Raw genomic sequence first — 14,856 nt, 5'->3', positions numbered from 1 at the left:
CACCATACGGGTTGGGGCTTGGACATTCAGCCTGAGTCCTTGGGGGGAGGGGATACTTTCAATATGTAACTTTCGCTTCTTTTGCTTCAGATTTTGCTTTCTTTTGTTGCTATCATTTCAAACTCAGTAAAAGTACTTCTTCTCTACAAACATGGGGTCGGGCGGTTTCTTTCTTGGGATTTGAATGGAGGCATGCCTGACAGTAGGTCTCCAAGTTTGCACTCTTCCAGATAGAATGTCTGACAGGTTTTTTTCCCAACATAAATCTATAATTATTGAGAGTCCCAAAAGTAAAAGCCATATTGAATTAATGAAGCTAAACAGAGAACCATAAGATGCATTCACAATTACTGTATTTTCTTTTTTTTTTCCCATGCATGTGATTTTCTTTTGCAAATTTGAATCCAAATTCTATGATTCATCTTCCTGGTGGATGATCTAACCACAAGTATTTACACAGAGGTTTCTTCCCATAAATAGTTTGGCATCTAGGATTTCTGCTATTTGTTGTTAGTCAATGTCTTCATACTGACTCAACTTTTCCTAAACTTCATTCATAAAACTGATACCAAACTAAACATTCAATAACCTTCTTAAATTAACAATGTGCTTCCTGTCCTAACTAGGAAATACCAAAGAAATATGTTTTATTTGAATAGTTCCCAGGTTTTTGTAGTTAGAAAAGAACAGGACTTGTTTGTTTTATTATTTTAAGCTCAAGGAAAGACTTTTATGGATAAAATAGCTCTTTCAGATACTTCATCGATGAGTAATATATAGCATTCTTTGAGAAAGCAAGGAAATTGCAGACTATTAAGCTATTATGTGTGGTCTGCTACCCTTTGGGCTAGAGCCCATGTTAAGCCACTGCAGTTCCTTTTCTTCTTTCATATGACCTGTGTTATCTGACCACCACCCTCATATGCTGAGAAAATTGGAATATTTAGCCCCAATCTGGATGATAGCTTCTTGTTAGGTCAACCGATTTACAAGCAATTGGTGTACTAATCGGCTGAAGGCATACCACCCAAATCTAAAGGTCACAGTATAGTAATAGAGATCAAGCTCCAGCAGTCAAAAGAAGCACAGGAAAACCCTCAAAGATCTTCAGAGTGAAGGCCCAGAGATAGCCCTGTTGATTTCCCCCAAGTTGATAGATTTTCTTGTCCAATTCTTCTTATTTTCATTTTCAATTTTGTCTTGTCGCCTGAATCAACATTTTTGTAAACATTAGGAGTGGTTAATTTGAAACAAGCAAATTTCAAATGCCTCGACAGCATTTGTATTTATTGTTTGTAAAGCTCCTGAAGCAGGGGTGAAATGCTCCCGGTTTGGACTGGTTCGCCCGATCTGGTAGTGATGACGGCGGGTGGTTCAGAGAACTGGTAGTAAAATTCCCTGGCCCCCCTCCCCATGCCCAGCTGAGCCGCGCAATCATCAGAGGCTTTTGTTTTTATTTTTAAAAGCATTTTTTTCTACAACCTCTTCAGCTGAAAAATGGTTTTAAAAGTAAAAAAAAAAAAAGTTGGCCATGCCCACCCAGTCACATTACCCCCCCCCACCAAGCCACGCCCACAGAACCGGTAGTAACAAATTTTACATTTCACCACTGTCGTGAATCATTTTTTTAAATGGTTCATTAAAGCTGAATTGTTTAATGTACTGAAGAAGATCTTTATGAGACTTATGTTCTTCCTATTCCTTTTTAATTTTTGCCTCCTTTGTTTGCCCACAGTAAGCCATACTTAAAGAATCTTTACCAGGTTTCACATTCAGATGTAATGCTAACCTGTGATCAGTTCCAAATGGGGGGAAAAAGCTACTAGGTTTTAACTCATGTCCATGCTGGTGGAAAGGAAGCAAGGCAAAAGCTAGAGGGCAGCTCTAAACCTGAACAAACTAGAAAAAAAGCATGGGAAAACTCAAGAGTCTTCACTTTTTTTTTTCTTAGCTGCTCCCAATAAGTTGTCCTGCATTTTTCATCTCCAGTTTTGGTCAATCTAAGACAATTTGATTAGAAGTTTCTAAAGAGGGAACTAATCTAAATAAATTCTTGGGTGACATTCCTGATATACAACGATGAAGGGGTTTGTAGGCTGTCTTCTCTTGTGTCTTCAGAATAGTCTACAACCTTTCTATCTTCCCATATTTCATTTGAAATTTGTAGGAAGGCTTCATGAAAGCTTTGTTTTAACAACAATGGCATTGTGAACATTAAGGTGAATCCTACCTCTCAGAAATTGAAAGAACATTTATCCTTTCATAATTCTGCCCACCTTTTTGGTGGAGAATTTTGACATGACATTTTGGGACAACTGTGGTTGGGTCTTTTTTCTCTTTCCCACTGATCAAGAGTTTACAACTAGGCCAGCAAATTATTTATGGCTGTGACATGTAGCAAAGCACTTGTCTACTGACAGAGAGAAATGAAAGCACTACAAAAATGCAAGGGGCTGTTTAAAATGAATTTCTTATGAAAGCTATATTTGGGTTTAAAGTATGTGACTAAGTAGATGATAAATATGATGCATATTTACCCATTCTCTGAATATTTCCAAATCCAGAACATATTTTAAAAACATGTTAATGATGGGAATCAGATGTAAAGGCACTGGTGACTGGATTGAAGGAATATACTGTACATATACTGTGTGTGTGTGTGTGTGTGTGTGTGTGTGTGTGTGCGCGCGCACGCATGCATGCGCGCTACAGTGGTGGGTTGCCCCCAGTTCACACCAGTTCTATAGAACTGGTAGTAAAACTGGCGGGAGACTCCGCCCACCGACCCCGACATCATCAGAATGCTTCTGCACATGCGCACGTCCCCGTTGCAAACCGGTAGTAAAGGTAAGTAGAACCCATCCCTGGTGTGCTAACACAATACAAGCTCTGGTGGAAGCTCTGCTTTAGTTGAATTAAGCAAAATTACAGGTATTCATGAAAGAAGAAAGTGAAAAAGAGAGACTTCCACTCAGAAATTCTTGTCTGTTTGAAAGGGCAGCAAAGTGTAAATGATTGTGATTCCTCTCACTGAAGGGAAAGGAAAAGAATCTGCAAAGAATTCACCACTTTGCTAGAGAATTTGGCTGGGGCCACAGCCTTTAACTGAAGAGAAACAGCTATGTCAGTTTCCCATTTATAATTTCTTTTGGCTTCTTAATTTTTCCCCATTTTAACTTGTATCTGTCCTGTTTCTGAATCAGTTGAAGGGTTTCCTTTTAACAGTTTGCATGAAAAATCAAATCTCGTGCAGATGTTTAGAGTGATGTTGGCCTTTTTATCCACCCATCGAGGTCTTCCCAAGGACCTGGTGTAGGCAGATGTTATGGCTTAATGGCATTGATGGTATTATGAATGGGGTTTTAATGAGAATTTTAGTTTTTATTGTTAAATTTTAATTGGACTTGTTGTTGTTTATTGCTGTGAGCTGCCCTGAGTCCTTGTGGAGAAAAGGCGGCATATAAGTCCGACAATAAATAAATAAATAAATAAATAAATAAATAAATAAATAAATAATCACAGGATGTAAGCTGTCCCAAGCAAAACTGCCTTTTGCAATTGACCGATGATGATTTTATCAATATCAATGGTGTTCAAGTGATGCTCCAGATGTTTGGGATTGCATCTAAGGCACCTATTACTATTGACACTATCTTTGCTTTCTTTTTCCATAATCCACCTACTTCTATTTTCAGCTCTTTATATTTAGTCATTTTCTCCAGTTCTTTTTCTTATATTCTGCTGTCTCCAAGTACTGCAACAGCTACTCTCCAGACATTTTTATCTTTCTTATTGACAATTGTTACGTCTGAGGTATTATGTGGCAGGTTCTTGTCTGTTTGAATTCTAAAGTACCAGATTGCTTTAGCTTCTTCCATTTTTATTACTTTGCCTATCTCATGGTCCCACTAGTAACTAGTTCTTGCTTCAGACAAATGGCATTTCTTTCAGATCTTCCAGTGCCCCATTGTTGCTATTTTGTCATGCCACTGCTTGTACGTAGTCTATATGATCCTCTTGGAGCAGCTAACTACGTAGTCCAATGTTTGTTCAGTTGTCTTTATAAGGCTGCTCAAATTAGAATGAGTGATTAACATATTAAAAACAATGAACAAAAATAAATGCTAAAAATACATTATAAACAAGGTCAACCATCTATCATAAACAAGGTCAATTATCTCTCTAATTCCACCTCTTAAAGCTTGATCACCCAACACCTTGGCCCAGTGCCCAAAGGAAGACCATGTATTTAATGTCTCGTGAAAGACTGGCAGAATTGGTATCATCAGGATCTCAGGGAATATAATGTTCCTCAGACACATTCTTGAGCTTCATCAGGTGATTTTTTTTTAATAGAGCATGCTCACTTTGTCAGATTTTGTGAATGGGCAGTGGTAACTAGAGATAAGGGTCTCACAACTACCCAGTCATGTGCCATAGAAATGACATAGTAACAACTAATAAATTGACTTGTATAGAGAAGTCTACTGAGAGTCAGTGTAAGTTGCAAAATTGTAGCATTACATAGGTCTACAAAAGTGTACCCATAACCATCTCCCACTTCATTCTGGAACTCCTCGAAGCTTTTAAGCGCTCTTCAAAGGGTAGCCTAATGTATGGCATTACATTACAGTAATTCAGGCAAGTGACCAAGTTATGAGTGACCATGAACAGAGCCTCTCAACCCATGAACGGGCACAATCTGAACACATGTTGGGCCCTACAAGGGCCCTTCTGATCATAACTGTCACTTGCTGTTTATGTAAGAGTTGAGAGTATGGTAAAATCCTCAAATTGAACATCAGTTCTAGCTGGAAAAGTGGTACCCAACACCCACTAAGGCACTAAGTTATCTAGGCCTGTTACCCCCACCCCATCCGCCACTACCCCACAGGCTCCATATATTGAGAAAGAATATTGATGACATCACTTGGTTGATAAGGACTGGGTACAACTGGATATAATCATCAAACCTGACTCCATACCAATGGAAGACCTTACCCAGCACTTCATGAAACTGGGAAAGAATAGAGTCCTGATGAAGCTTACAGAGAAGCAACTTAGAACTAAAATTCCCCCTCCCCAAAAATATTGATGTGGGCCAACCCCAGAAGAAGGAGGAATATAATGCAGTACCTTTCATTCCCAACCAGTCCAGAAGGATTCCATAATTTATGGTATTGAAATCCACTGAGAAATCAAAGAGAACTAAGAAGGATGCCCAACACCATCTTGTTTCTGCCAAAAATCATCCACAGGTATGAACAATACTTGGCAATCTTGGGTCTGAAACTCAGCTTAAAATATTCCAGACAATCTGCTTCTTTTAGGCCCTCTGAAACTGAAGCCTGACCATCGTTTCTAAAAATGGTAGATCAGAAACAGGACTCAAGTTGTTCAGTACTGTTGACAGGCTGTCAGGATTGATGTCAACCCTTCAAGATAAGTAAGATCAGAGATAGGAATTGCAATGAGTCTTCTTACAATGTACTTTGTTAGGGTATCAGAATCTTGAAAGTTAAGGTCTCTATTTTCTCTAACACAATCAAGACAGAATCGTTTTCAATTTATTTCTCACAGTTCTATGTTCCTAGGATTCAGATATCTATAATGGCATTTTCCTGATATTCCAGCACACAAAGCTGGAGTCCAATTCAGAGTAGATCCAAACAACTCTATCCATTAGATGCCTTAGAGTCTTCACAGTAGCCTCCCAGATGTTCCTCTGACTTCAGGCTCCCCAGAAGGGACAAGTCATGTGAATAGTGCTTCTGGCCAGCTATTTTTCAGATAAATTACATTCTGTCACTCTTATTGTCATAGTTCTTATTTAATATTATTAATTGTGTTTAGTTGGATTCGTTTGTCATCTTATTCCAACACAGCATTTAATCTTCCAAAGCTTCTATTAAAAAATGGGGGAATCTTTGGGATCCACATGGGAGAGATTATACAAGTGCCATCTGAAGCAAAGCAGTCTCTCATTTCAAGTGATGAGTAAGACCAGAGTTGAACTGTGCATCAGAGCATTAGGAATAATCCAACACTTCTTCTGAAACCCAGAATGGTCCTGGGTTGGGGTTGACCAATTGCATAGGACCTACATCCCATGGCAGGGGATATCGACAGAGAATTGCAAGGCAATTAAAGAGTGGTTTGGTTATAAGGATTACCACTACTCCACCCCCCATCCACACAGAGAGAGAGATCATATCACTATTGCCCCGTGACAAAAAAAAACCTCCAGATGTAACATTGTGATCTTCATTATTTGTTGAACTTTCAGTGACCTGGATCAAATCAATGCCCAGTGTCTGATTGCCATAGACACCATGAATTTTTGAGCTACTTCAGACTCCACACTCGGAGAGAGGCTGATTCAGTAGCAACAATTCTCTCTGATCCCAAGAACCCAATTTCACAAGCAGGTTCTCACATTTTCCCTACTTTGGAGTCATGGCTAATGCCACACTTGAAACACAACAGGCTATATTTCCAAAAAATAAAGCCTCCATGCTCATCCAGGGGCTTTTCCCTTTTTTTTTTAATTAAAAAGGTGCAGATTGCTACAAAGAGAAGTCTGAAGTATGGAGAAAATTGAGTAACATGTAAAATTAATATGGGCTTCAAAGCAGCAGATGTATCTATCCAGTTAGCAGATAATTGTGAATAATAGGAGTGGGGCAAGAGAGAAGAGAGAGGCATTATTTCCCTACAGTGAAAGTCAGAGAAAAGACAGAGATTCAGTAGAATATAATCAGGTTATTCTGTTTCACTTTCCCATTCTTCTCTTCTAGGAATCATTCCTATTGGAGTGTACCTAGGCAAATTCATTAATCAGCAAGGCAAGTTATATTAAATTGCAGTCTTATCAAACTATAGATACACCACAAGCATAACTGAATGAGTAGAATGGACAAAAGGACTTATCTATTAAGTAAGAAATGAACAAAGCCCACAAGAACAGAAATAATAAAGCAATTCTTGAATTAATCACAACAATAAGAAAGAGATGGGTACGTATCACTCAATGAACCAGTAATGCTATTTAATTCATTAGTTGTGGATTGAGAGAGGCAAACAATTGGATTAATTAATCAAGCAGTCAATCAGCAACAAGGTAATCAATCATTCCAGGAAATGAGAGAAAGTACACAGAGAATCCAGGTGTAGTCCCTGTGGCATTTTCCAAATGAAGCTTGAGAAGAAACAAAACACATATAGGACTGTGTATTCTTCTGTACAATTGTATTTTTAACCTACTTCTTTTTAAAGCTTCAGTAAGTAAATGGCTTCTGCTTTAAATGCTGTCTGCATTTTATGTCTTTCATTCGTGTTTCCATTCATACCAGCCTGATCCACTGTGCTTTTCATTCATATTATTGAAGATGCCACTGGCATGATAAACCTCTTTTTGGATTGCTATCTAGTTGAATCATAATCTGCTGATGCAGCTTTTGTATCACACTTCTCTTTTTCATATCCAGCCTTTTTCCTACAGCTACCAGATTCTGAGCACCATTGTCATCCCTTGCCTTCCTTCCAGGCCAGCCATCTGCAGAAAAAGACATCTGTTTCCTCATCTAATCCAGAAGGGTGACTAGAACTCAGACCACATTCAGATGCATCTTTATTCAGGAATTTCTGGGCAATAAAATATCTTAATAAATTTACCCAGGGATTACACATACATCCATCATTTTGAAAACAAACAATTTATGTAAACCCATACATACATAACAGTTCATGAGAAACAGAGTTCAAACAATTGTTTGTGGGCTGAAAACTCAGCAAGCAAAATCAATTCCTTTTATTTCTTTTGGAGAAATTAAAAAAATACACTTCTGTTATACATGATAGCTAAAAAACAGAAAGCAGATTGTGGATCTGTGAATGAAGCAAGGACTGCCCATAAGAATTTGAGGAAAGCAAGGCAAACTTTTCACAAAAGGAGCATTTGGGAAGAAAATTATTTGGTGCCCCACAAAAGCTTCTCTCCAGTGCTGGGTTGGAAAATGAGGCTGTAACTGTAAAAAGAAGGAAAGAAAAAGAAAGATTGAGAGATTTGAACATGATTTCATATGCCTTTAGATAAAAGCAATTACCTGCACAAACGTTTTGGTGAAATTTAAAAACCTGTGAAAGATATATCTGTCTCTTCTGAGCCTGATCTGTGAGCAATCTCTTCAGCATTTGTCTAATGTTCAGACTGATGTTTAATCTAAAGGATAACCGAGACAATAATAGAAATGGAAAGAATAAGAGGGTTTGCCATGATCTTGCACTAAACCAGAGGTCAGCAACCTTCGGCTCTGGAGCCGCATGTGGTTCTTTCACCCCTCTGTTGCAGCTCCCTGTCACTCAAAATACGCGTCACAACTGCCAATGTGTGATACCCACTGGCACGAGATTTATTGAGCTTTTCAACCCCTGGTAGGCCAACCATGGATAAATCCAAGAAAAGAAAAGTTTCAGAAGAAAACGGAACATTTAATTCAACTACATATGCTAGTTCTGTGGCCGCTCAGGAAATAGTCAGGCATGGGAAGAGTTTTGTGGCTCCGGTGTTTTCTTTTCTGTGGGAAACGGGTCCAAATGGCTCTTTGAGTGTTTAAGGTTGCTGACCCCTGCACTAAACCATTAAGGAAGATTACATTAACAGTTAAGCTCCGTGGCTGAAGACAAGGACAAAGTACATCACCCCAACATGATTTAGGAACAATTGGCGAAAAAAATCTACCTCCATGTGTAGCTAGTTCAATTCTTATAATTGTTGACTTTCCAGAACACTTGTTCAAGGGTGCCCTATATAAAGCATGGTCTTCTGCAGGGGTGGGTTCTAAACTTTTTACTACCGGTTCTGTGGGCGTGGCTTATTTTGTGGGCGTGGCTTGATGGTCATGTGACAATTATTTAGGATTTAGCAGTGGTACTGGTCTACCAGGCTTTTAACTGCTTGCAGAGCTGTACCAATCTACCCATTTATTTTTGTAGGCACTGATCTACTCATGTATTTTTGCAGGCACTGGTCTACCCATTTATTTTTGCAGGCACCGGTCTACTCATATATTTTTGCAGGCACTGGTCTACCCATTTGTTTTCTTTTAACACTGATCAGCTGTAGGGCGGCCCTTTGAAGCCCCATGGCAAGAGTTTAAACAGGTTTTTTCCCTCTAGCCATCAACTGGAACTCAGGAGGCAGCAATAGATTGGGGGTGGGGCTAAATAAAAGGTAAGAATAACACGGGGGTGGGGGGACGGGGGCCAGGGAGGCAGAACCGGTTCAGTGACGTCATATCGTCACCGCTACCGGCTCGACAGAACAGGGCTGAACCGGGAGGAACCCACCACTGGTCTTCTGTCCATAATTAGGAATACTCTGTTCTGAGAATTGTTGCTCTATGTCCCTGCAGCAAGGAATGCTAGGAGCCTGATTTCTGAATTCCTCCATATTATAATCTATGCAACAATCTTGTTTACTTATGTGCTCCTGAAATTAGAGCCAGGCTGTTTACCTCTATGCATGCCAGACAGCAGACTTGGATGGATACATGCAAACACATTTATTAGACAGATTTACAGCATCTGTATCAGCAGGCCTATTGTTCAGCGCTTTGCCTCCCAGTTTAAATGCTGCTATAAATTCAAAGCTCACTCTCTGATTGAGACACAGGAGACCTAAAATATTGCCAATATTGATGCATTATTCATGTGGTTTTCTGCCCATTTCCATCTCTTCTTATGACAATACATTTCTATTGTTTATGAATTGTTTTATCAGTAAGTAGTCAAAAATTTCAGAAGCATAGAACTGTAAAGCTGGAAGATTCATCACCCTACATTTAGCCAGGAATCTATGACCCATAGAAATTCTTACTGCACAAGTGTTTCCATTAGCTTTCCTGGGAATATTTCTTTTTAAGTATAGTTCACATTAGTGTGGGCCATTGTGTCACCATCTACTACAATGTAAGCAGCATGTCAAATAAGTGTTGTCAGGCCTGTGATAAGTTTTCCTGGGCATCAAATCAGTTGTTCATGTGAAACAGAATTGAGCCCATTATCTCAAAATGGAAGCTATTTAAATAAAAGCGGACAATTTGAATTTATGAACCCTTGATTGCTGTATTAAATTTAGTTTAGTTGTATAAAGATCCAGGAAAAGCTCACAAAATAATTATATTATAGCAATATTATATTGGGTCTTGCCAAGTGTCTGCATCATAAATTTCAGAAACTGGATTACTGTATATAAAATGAGAGCTTGAATGTGAGTTTTTGATATATCTACATGGTATTCACCTAATAAAACATACCAGGATCTAACATCAAATAACGGTTAAGCAAATATGACAATAAAACTGTTATTACATTTAAGTTTGTATCTATAAAATATGATTACCGTAAGACAGAATGCAGAATAGGATATTAAGAACTGTAACAGACTATAGGAAAATAGCAAGATAATTTAGAACTACCTTTGCGTTTTCTGTTTCATAAATTAGCAACAGCATTTAGTAATAGCATTTAGGCTTATATACCACCCAATGGCACTTTACTCTCTGAGTAGTTTACAATGTAAGCATTATTTGCATATTGCCGCCAACAATCAGGGTCTTCAGATGACTGACTTTGGAAGGATGGAAGGCTGAGTCAATCTTGAGCCCTGTCAGGATCAAACTGCAGACTGTGGGCAGAGTTTGCCTATGATACTGCACTTTGACCCCTGCACCACCAGAAATTTCAACTCTTTTGTTTTCTATCACTTAATACTAATTAAGTTGAGGAATAACATTTTCAACAGTCCAATAAGTATAAAGATCTGACCAAGCACTATTACATTTGTACACTGGCCAAGCAATATTAAGTTGTGTACTGTACTGTACATGGACTCACAGAGTTATTAGACAGCCAGTTTGATCTAGTGGTTAGGGCTAAAAACCAGGAGTCTTTGTTCTACTCCTGCCTTAGGCATGAAAACTAGCTGAGTGACTTTGGATCAGTCACCCCTCTCAGCCCAACCCACCTCATAGGGTGGTTGTTGCTGTGGGGAAAATAGGAGGAGGAGAGAATTGTGTATGTTTACAACCTCGAGTTATTTACAAAAATAAAGGCAGGGTAGAAATTAACAGCATTCAATAAAACCTATCATTTCTGTTACAGTGAAAAAACTACTGTGTGTTTTCAATTGGTTTTCAACTCATCAAGTTTTCATCCCGGTCTCACAGATAAATTGCAGCTTAAAACTGTGTAACACAAGCAAACCCCATCACCACCACCATGAAAAAAGTACAGTCCCAGCTGAAGCCCCTCTGGTTTTTGCAATGTGAGGAAACACAGCCTCAGGGAACCCCTGTCCCAAACACAACAAGCATGCTGTTTTTAACTTCCCTTTATTAGGAGCCCCAGCAGCCCCAGCCAAGAGTCTCTCTCTCTCTCTCTCTCTCTCACACACACACACACACACACACAGCAGGCTAACAAAGTCTTTAAGTGCCTGTGGAAAGTGAAGCTCACTCCCTTTCCCGCTGAAATGGCCCAACACACTAGGAGTCTACCCAGACTCATAAAGGAAGTCCTGGAAGGTGTGCCCACTCTTTTTCCAGCAGTGGAGACACACACACACATGCTCCGAAAGTGCGCCCAACTCTCAGCGCCGCAAGTTCCAAGAAAGGATTCTGATACAGTTCCAGGCAGGATTCAGAAGTTCGGACTATCAGTAGCTGAGCGACAGGGAGATGACTATGCCACAACTATTCGTCTCTGCCTCCCGCCTTTTATCCCCAGAGCTAGGATGGGGCTTAGCTAGCAGCGGTGGCCCTTCTGTCTCGAGGACTGGCCAATAGAGTCTCGCTGCGCTCCTCTCCTCTGCTTTCTGTGTATCCTCACATCAGGCACAGGACCCAGCTGTTCCTCCTCTTCCTCATCAGCCACCTCTGGACCTGGGGGCTGCTGACTCTCTATCTGGGGGCTAATGGACGGCCCAGGGTCCACTTCTATCTCTAACCAACTCCATTCTCTCTTCCCCCTCAGAGCTCTCAGATTGCCTTGATGCTGGCCCTGACTCCCCCTGCCAGAGGGAGATGGCAGGCGATAAGCCACAAAAACTCCACCATCACAACCACTGCCCAAAAAAACCCCAGCCTTGGACATCTTCCCAAAATTTGGAAACAAAATGTTATTTTTAATGCTATAAATGGGCAAATAGTTGGATGAATATCTGGAATGTAACATTTCTGCAGTTCAATGAAATGCAGAGTGACATTTTGTCCCATCTACTAATTTTAATAGGGTGGATCTTGGTCCACCATTCAAAGGCTAGGGCAGTCAAGAAAAAATTGGGCATCCCATTATAGTACACTGAGTGAGAAGCTTCTGGGCCTTGGAATCCTATCATTGATATGTGTATAGCAATGGGGCAAGTTCTGGGTCTGGAATCTGCTCTTTTTTTCTATGGCTTTTTTATTCAAGACTCCCTTGAAATATTCGTCAGGCTGTTTATGGAGGGTGAGAGAAGATTGGACTTAAAGGTAGTTCTTGCTGGTCAACTGTCTCACTTAGTGGCTGTTCAAAGTTCCAAAGGTATAAAAAAACACCCCATATTTACAACCATAGCAGCAACCTGTGATTACATCAGTGGTGGGTTCCTTCCGGTTTGGCCCAGTTCTGCTGAGCCGGTAGCAGTGACAATATGACATCACCGAACAGTTTCTCTTTGTTCGGGAGCTGGGCCCTCCCGGCCCCCCCCCCCCACGTTATTCTTACCTTTTATTTGGCCCTACCCCCAATCTATTCGCTGCCTCCCGAGTCCCAGTTGATCAGCTAGAAGGAAAAAGCTATTTAAACTCTTGCCATGGGGCTTCAAAGGGCCGCCCTACAGCTGATCACTGTTAAAAGGCAGTGTGGTGGTAGACCAGTGTGCTCCAAAAACAAATGGGTAGACCGGTGCCTCCAAAAACAAATGGGTAGACCGGTGCCTCCAAAAACAAATGGGTAGACCGGAACGCTCCAAGAACAAATGGGTAGACCAGTACAGCTCTGCAAGCAGTTAAAAGCCTGGTAGACCAGTACCTCTGCTAAATCCTAAAGAATTGTCACATGACCATCAAACCACGCCCACAAAATAAGCCATGCCCACAGAACCAGTAGTAAAAAAATTTAGAACCCACCCCTGGGTTACATGGTTGCTATTCATATGCTTCCCAACCAACTTGAGACAAGTAATGGAGAATACAGAAGTAAATGAAGAATGCAAAACTTCCTGTCACATGATGTGTCACTTAACAGCTGTAGTGCTTCACTAATGACCAAATGGGAAGCGATGCTATAAGCTTATAAGTGATTTTCCACTTAGCAACCATGGCACTGAGCAACAGAGTTGCCAGTCCTAGTTGTGGCCCCTAAGTGAAGACTACTTATACTCTTTACATGCATGAGGTAACTGACAATTTTATCCTCTTCTTTCAGCAATGGGGACCTGTTTCTGGAGAGATGACTTCTTCTCTGATGCTTCTGTAAAGGGTAGGCCATCTATGGAAACATGACAACATTAGGAGAAATTAAACAAGGGCAGCACTAAAAGAGTGTGAAGTTAGACATCCTTTCTCTTTCTGACAGCAGCAATTTTGCAAGCTATAATTAAATTACTCACTGACATCCTGATTTCACATTTAAATTCTGTCAATTATTTTTCCCCCTTAAATAACGAACAAAAAATATTTTTACATTCTGTTGGAATATTAAAAGCTAATACATTTACTACAAAAACAACTGAAAAATTGCCATTGGTACTGCCTATTGGGCAGTGAGAGCACTACCCACCAGAAGTCTTCAAAGGACCAGTTAAAGGACCAGGCCAGGATATTGTCTGAACCCGTCATTAAGGTTATTTTGCCTATTCTGTTGTTGTGGGCTTTCTTCCTGGCAAGGCTGTTTCTATTGCTGTCATTTAATTAATTTAAAGCTTCCTGTAAATTTGTTTCATTGACAAAAACAATTTAACTGGTCTACATGCCTCAAATAAGGATCTTGAAAATCTGCTGCTATGTGAGTTTTGGCGTGCGGAAGCCAATTTTTATTAGGCCTCTAATCCTTTGGAACAGCTTCCCCGTGCCAGCCCTTTTTCCATATGCTATCCTTCCTCATGGTGTTCAGAAAAGCAGATAAGAATATTCACATTGGTGCCCAAGGAAGGTCATCGAGAAATAATGTGTTTGAGGACTTCAGTCATATAAGTAGTTGCTTTTTGATATTTTAATTGCATTTATTCAGTGAATTGTTCTTTAAATGCTGCAAATGCTGCAACAATGGTGCCCACATATGTCTGCCCAACATGTGGTAGAACATTTCATGCCCGTATAGGCCTTACCAGCCACCTGCGAACACATCATGGACAGCTCACAACCTGTTAGATGTAAAAGTCCTCTTCGAACACGATGGACGAATATCATCTTTAAATGGACAATTGTAACTGATATTTGTAGCTCAGGGTTGAACTTTACAATTGTTCTGTAGGGTCCTTGATGCTCTCTAGGTTTGGTTGTTTTCTTGCAGATATTTCATTATCAAACTTGGTAGTGTTAGCACTGATGATGTTGCCTAGTTTAGTAATGAAATGTCTGCAAAAAAAAACCCCAACCCAACAACAACCAAGCTCAGAGAGCACCAAGGACCACATAGGACAATTGTAAACTACTGAGAGTCTTGTTGGAGTACAGCAGTCTACCAATAGCAAAAATAAATATTGTTTTGTTAGCAACTTCTTTTACTGGATGCAATGAATATTTTTGTGAGTAGTATATGTACCTATGTATATGCTTCTTTCCCCCCCCCCTCTTCATTGCTGTATACAAGAGA

The sequence above is a fragment of the Pituophis catenifer genome, unplaced genomic scaffold, assembly GCF_029215685.1.
Source record: "Pituophis catenifer annectens isolate HBS135680 unplaced genomic scaffold, rPitCat1.0.hap2 SCAF_1, whole genome shotgun sequence".
Classification (NCBI taxonomy): Eukaryota; Metazoa; Chordata; class Lepidosauria; order Squamata; family Colubridae; genus Pituophis; species Pituophis catenifer.
Note: the sequence above shows the minus strand (reverse complement) of the source record.